General features: G+C 40.6%; 1 long non-coding RNA gene across 1 annotated transcript; it reads right to left on the bottom strand.

Moving 5' to 3' along the window:
• Window positions 1-508: 508 nt before the first annotated feature.
• LOC119341900 lies at window positions 509-4,892 on the bottom strand. The gene is made up of 3 exons (XR_005165320.1): window positions 4,658-4,892; window positions 4,286-4,399; window positions 509-752 (listed from the first exon to the last, which is right to left on the bottom strand). It is a non-coding gene; the product is annotated as an uncharacterized LOC119341900 (long non-coding RNA).
• Window positions 4,893-6,061: the final 1,169 nt, after the last annotated feature.

Raw genomic sequence — 6,061 nt, 5'->3', positions numbered from 1 at the left:
ATATTACTTTTAATATATATACTAGCAAAAATGCCCGTGCGTTGCAACGGGAAAAGAAAAAAATATCACACACCCTCCTTCACACCCTACTAATGGTGGTCATGGTGTCTACTTGATCACAAACACATCCGAAGCGTGGGAAATCCAAAGACGATGAACCCATCCATAAAAATATAAAGCTAATTTGTAATTCCATAGAAATGGGCCTTGTAGAATCCATACAAAACTCAATCCAACCGACCATTTTACAATGATATGTTCACAAACTTTAGTTGTGCTATTACTAATCATGTTTAAATTGGTAATAAGAAACTTAATGACGCCGCATGTTGTTTGCGAATAACGTTTATATTCTCTCACATAGAAGAATTGCTTCTATTCTTTCAGGACAGAACGATACAACAAAACGTTTTAGAACGCAAGGGGTCAAAATACTCTGAATCAGATTATACACTCTGAAATATAAATTCAGGCCATATACATTCCGCTTTTGCAACTAACCTACCAAGTATTACACTTCTAGGACCAAAACCTTCAAAGTGGAATAGCACAACTTAAGTATTGAACTAACCTATACTTGAAAGCATTGCACGCATTTGTGAATCCAAGCATAGTTATCTGGAGGAAATAATTCAGCAAATACAATATACGTCGAAAATTCAGAGATCTCATGAGAGGTGGATTGATGCCCAATATATTGAGAAACAATACACATGTTTCAGCAGGTAGTTCGATGAACTGAAGCAAATTATCTACAAAGAATAGAAAAGGAAATGAGTACATAACCCGGGGACCAAATTGGTAAACAATACCACAATCTTGAAAAGAAACATCAACATTAGTAAATTTTAGAACACCACAACTACAGTCTTGTGCCACTTGCGGTTGCACCCCATGAAATGGCAAGAGAACCGCACATAGTGGCGAGCAGTTGGCTTTGCTTGACTGAACAGCGGCAACAAAACTTGCAGAATATTTTGTAAGAATTTTGGTAATTTTACTACATAACAATTCTCCTAATTCCTAACAAAAAAACATTACCCAAACAACTGCAGGATTTTTTTTGTCTAAAACCTAGACTTGCAAGAGAAACATCCACAGTTCTACACAAACCAATGCTGATATCGTTTGCAGAATTTCCTGAGTTCATTCTTGCTACTTTTTCACAAGGCAGTCACAATTTGACAATTTTTTCAGTGCTCAAATATTGAAATATATGTTCTTATAGCGAGTATGTTCAGAGGACCATAGAGAAAAACAGGTTTGTATTAATTGACTTGTCAAAGTGGTCGGACCCTTCCCTGGACCCTGCGCAAGCGGGAGCTACATGCACCAGGTTGTCCTTTTTTTTAATTGACTCTCTACAGCCCCTCACAAATTATACACAAACACAATCGTCAAAATCCGGAGCCGACCCTCAAGTAAGCTAGCTAGGTTCTGGGCTTAGTGCTGAAGTGCATAGTACTGTGCTACATCATATTACAGGGAGACGATGATAGGAGCAGGAGGAATTTGAGTATCCTGAACTGTAACAGAACAGCCCCACTACCGCAAACCGTCAATACACCAAGATCTCTATTTTACCATCTCTAAATAAATTTCTAAATACACAAAATCTTGAGGGACTGACTGAGGGCACAGTTAGCTACAACCAAGCTCTGTCATACTACAAGAAGTAGAATAAAGCATGTGAGACTGGGCATCTCCATTGCGACTCTGCTCCACATTGGTCAGCTCAAACAGACTCCAGCCAGTACTAAATGGCAGGGAGCGGCGAAGGTTTAAGCCGCATCTAATCTGATCTACCCAACAATTTACTAAGTTTAATACTGGATTTACTTTTTCCAGTAAAATAGCTTCCTTGCTATGAATTATTGACCCAGTAATCATACCATAATCATCACTCATCATTATAGGTTTCACTCTTGTTTGTAAACTCTGCAGAAATATTAACCACATAAATCTTGTAAGCAATTATCTACGAAAAACTGGTTCTGCATGTAAGTACACTAATTCTTGCAAAACATAAATCTGCTTGGACTGAAAAGCATGGAACAAAATAACTGTTATTTGGCCTCTAAAACTTTCACCACGTAAAACAACTACTGTGAGAAGGAACACAGGCACCACAAGTTCAGCAAATTTTTCAGCCTCAACATAATTTCTATTGTATTGTCTCAGCCCATGATGTCTAGTGTATTTGCCAACATCATGTGCAGCCACAGTACATGGAAAAAATCAAACAACGCAGATAACAACCTAGTGCTGAGTTACCATCTCTAAATAAATCTCTGAATACACAAAAGCTTGAGGGACTGACTGAGGCACTCAGTTAGCTACAACCAATCTCAAGAAGAAAGGGAAGGGGGAATAGCAAGGCTGTTTTTGAGAGTGGTCGAGATCACATACCTATGATGTAGCCACCGTTGGTGATATTGGATGGCTCGACAAACGTTCTGCTACCTCCGGCGAACTTGGTGCGTCCCTAACTAATTTTCTTTGTTGGCTTGCATTGCTTGCCTACCTTCCAAGTGACGAAGCTCTAACTGCCAGGAAGGCTATCTTCCCCTCTGGAATTCACAACCAAGATATGAATTGTGTGACTGCATATTATGTTGTGAATAAAAGAGAAAACACATGATATACAATGTTACAGAAACTGTTTTGGATAATTCTAACTTGTAGATAGCTCAATATGATTTTGCTTTGAAATAAAACTTAAGCATAAATGCCCAGAAAAATTAATGAACAAAGTAGCAGACTAAAATATTTACAATAAAAAGGATATATTTGATCACTAATCCTGCTACAAAACATAGATTTTTTTTGTAGCATCAGGCAAAGATTCTTAATGTGAGAAATTTAATCTACAGTAATGCCCAGCCACTCAGTTCACACAATTGTAGTCATTTTATTTAGGGAAACATATGTGTTGCAATGGATACAAAATAGATAAATAAATGTGTTTAGAAACCTGGAAAATAATTATCCAAACAAACCTCTTTTATTATTCTAATGATTCAAAATGAATGGCGTCAAAGATACAACATATGCTCATGTACATCCAGCCACATTGTCGACCACTATTTATTCACCTTGCAACTAATGTTCATATCAACAAAATGGTTCATATTTTCAGTTTCCGATGAAGGATATGAAAGAGAAAATGATGCATGTAACAGGCCTTTAGACGTTTCCGAAAACACAAAACTATATGGTACAATACTTCTTTGTATATAGATATGACTGAAAAATTAAATGGTCAATGAGAGGGCAAAAAAATCACAGGATTTTCATTTGCATATCAATGTCAGTTAGAAATAAACAAAGAATTATAATCAGAAGAAATAAAGAAAGCACAAAATTTCTCAAGGGCATATGACTACAAACAATCTAATCCACTTCCACTAAACTTTTTTTGGTGCATTTCCTCATAAAAAAATGGCTTTACTAAACGTCGGTGCCACCTAATTACCAGGTCCATTGAAGGTCCAACTTCAACCAGCTCCATTCCAGGAATAGATGGATTTTGTAGTTCTCAACTCCTGCTTCATAAGATCATATATGTGGTAATCATAAGTCCATCCAAAAGATTGTTGAGCCTCTTCTTTGAATGAGGCGTACACTCCTACTGCAAACACCATTATAACAAAGGAATATGACATCTTTCAGTAGTTATAGCAGACGATAATATTCTCTAGTTAATATACAAAGGAAAATAAAAAGATCATTGTAACAGGCACGTAAAAGGCTTCAGATAGGACCTCTATTGTGTTGCTCAGAAGGTCAATATCTAGCTCAAAAAAAGGTCAATGTCGAGCTCAAAAAGTCATTTCACTTTTGAGAGCCTCACCATTTTAATCTTTATTTTCTCAAGTGAATAATAATTCCTCATTGTCACTAAGAATGCAGTAAGATTTAGGGAGAACTCCAGGGACACCCCTTCTCTCAAATGGCCTGATGTTGTTGCTATTCATGGTGTAATTCACAGAATGCTTCAAGGCGAAAAAGTTCTGCCAGCACGAAGTTCAAACTATACATTATTGCCATGCTCAACCTGGAACAAACATTAGAGCACTGGTCTGATGTGGGAGCCAGGGAAAAACACATACGTACTATTTCTAGTTGCTCCACATATAAGGTTCGAAAGAAACAATCTTTCCAATATCAACTAAATTAAGATTTACATGTGGTTATCTGTACAAACCATGGACTATCTGCAAGAAGCAGCGCAGACCAAATTCCAGTTCGGTCTCCATTAGAAAGATTAGGTAAGCGTGCAGACCTCATGCCGAGACGAGCTGATGTTGCTTGCAACGAGGAAGGCTCGGCGTCCTCTGACTATGGATGCACGCCGGCCAGAATCACGTAGCCACGGCTCCGACCAGAATCACCGTGTCTGTTCCGGATTAGAGAGAGGGAACAACAAATTACAATCATGGTTTTGGTACGGATTCACAGAAGACCCTAATCAAACATCACGATAGCATACTGTTTGGAATTCAGAAATCCATTCAAGTCATGCACTCCAAAGGATGATCCATCAGTAATATCGGATAAATCACCCAAGAATGATTACCAACTCAAGCATCATGTTCTAGAAAAAAAAATATTCAGGCACGCCATGGTTTCCAATTCAGAAGATGAAGCACAATACCTCTATTGAATCTCAGGCTAGCGTACTCCTTAGCCTTGCCTGGAAGCCCACCGGCCGGTCGCCGGAGCCGCCACCGCTAGCGACAGCCTCCCTGACCTTGCGCCCCCTGCTCCTTCTCCTTTCCTCCTCTCTCCATCACGCCCTGTCTCTCTTTCTATGAATGAGCAGGACGCCGCCGCCGCCGGAGCAAGCCGCCGCACCAGCAGCCAGATCGGTCGCTGCTGCCCCCGGATCTGCCCGTATTCCTCGCGTCGGTGTCGCGGCCTCGCGTCACCCAACGGCCGCCTGCCCGTTCCGACGAACTCCAGCGCTGCCAACCTTTTCCCCTGCGTCGAGGAGTTGCTCGAACCGCTGCCATCCGCTGCGTGGCCAGGCAGCCCAGCCAGATCGGCAGCTCGCCCGCGTGGGCTGCGCGGGTGGCCGGACAGGAAGACCATCCGCAGGTGGCGGCGGCGGCGGCCGTACCCCGGCTCTCCTTCGATGCGTGCCCGTGTGTCGTGTGTTTTTTTGTTTCCAACCCTTGTGTTAGGCCGAATAAAAGTAAGGCCCAAGCCCAGAAACGAATGAAACGGTTTCTCACTTTAAAAGGATCGCACGTTTAATACAGGAAACTGCATGGGTTTTTCTTGAAAACTTACTGGACGAAACGTTTTCTGACTTAAAAAGGGACCGTGGGTTGAATAATGAAAACATCAGGGACTTTTTTGCAAAAACGCCGACGACGTACGACCAGAAGCGATAGCTGGTTTATTAGTAGGTAAGAATAGATTTGTAACGGGTAACAAGCAATTAAAGTAAATAAGGTGCAGCAAGATGGCCCAATCCTTTTTGTAGCAAAGTATAAGCTTGGACAAGTTCTTATGAAAACCGCACCTGAGGACACATGGGAATTATCGTCAAGCTAGTTTTCATCACGCTCCTATGATTCGCGTTCGTTATTTTGATAAATTAATATGTGGGTGGACTGGTGCTTGGGTACTTCCCTTTCTTGGACAAGCATCGCACTTATTATTAATCCCTATTGCAAGCATCCGCAACTACAAAAGAAGTATTAAGGTAAACCTAACCATAGCATGAAACATATGGATCCAAATCAGCCCCTTACGAAGCAACTTATAAACTAGGGTTTAAGCTTCTGTCACTCTAGTAACCCATCATCTACTTATTACTTCCGAGTGCCTTCCTCTAGGCCCAATAATGGTGAAGTGTCATGTAGTCGACGTTCACATAACACCACTAGAGGAGAGACAACATGCATCTCATAAAAATATCGAACGAATACCAAATTCACATGACTACTAATAGCAAGACTTCACCCATGTCCTCCGGAACAAACGTACCTACTCACAAATCATATTCGTGTTCATAGTCAGAGGGGTATTAATATGCGTTAAGGATCTAAAC

This window comes from Triticum dicoccoides, chromosome 7B (genome assembly GCF_002162155.2).
Source record: "Triticum dicoccoides isolate Atlit2015 ecotype Zavitan chromosome 7B, WEW_v2.0, whole genome shotgun sequence".
NCBI classification, from domain to species: Eukaryota; Viridiplantae; Streptophyta; class Magnoliopsida; order Poales; family Poaceae; genus Triticum; species Triticum dicoccoides.
This window is presented reverse-complemented; position numbering and strand designations above follow the sequence as displayed.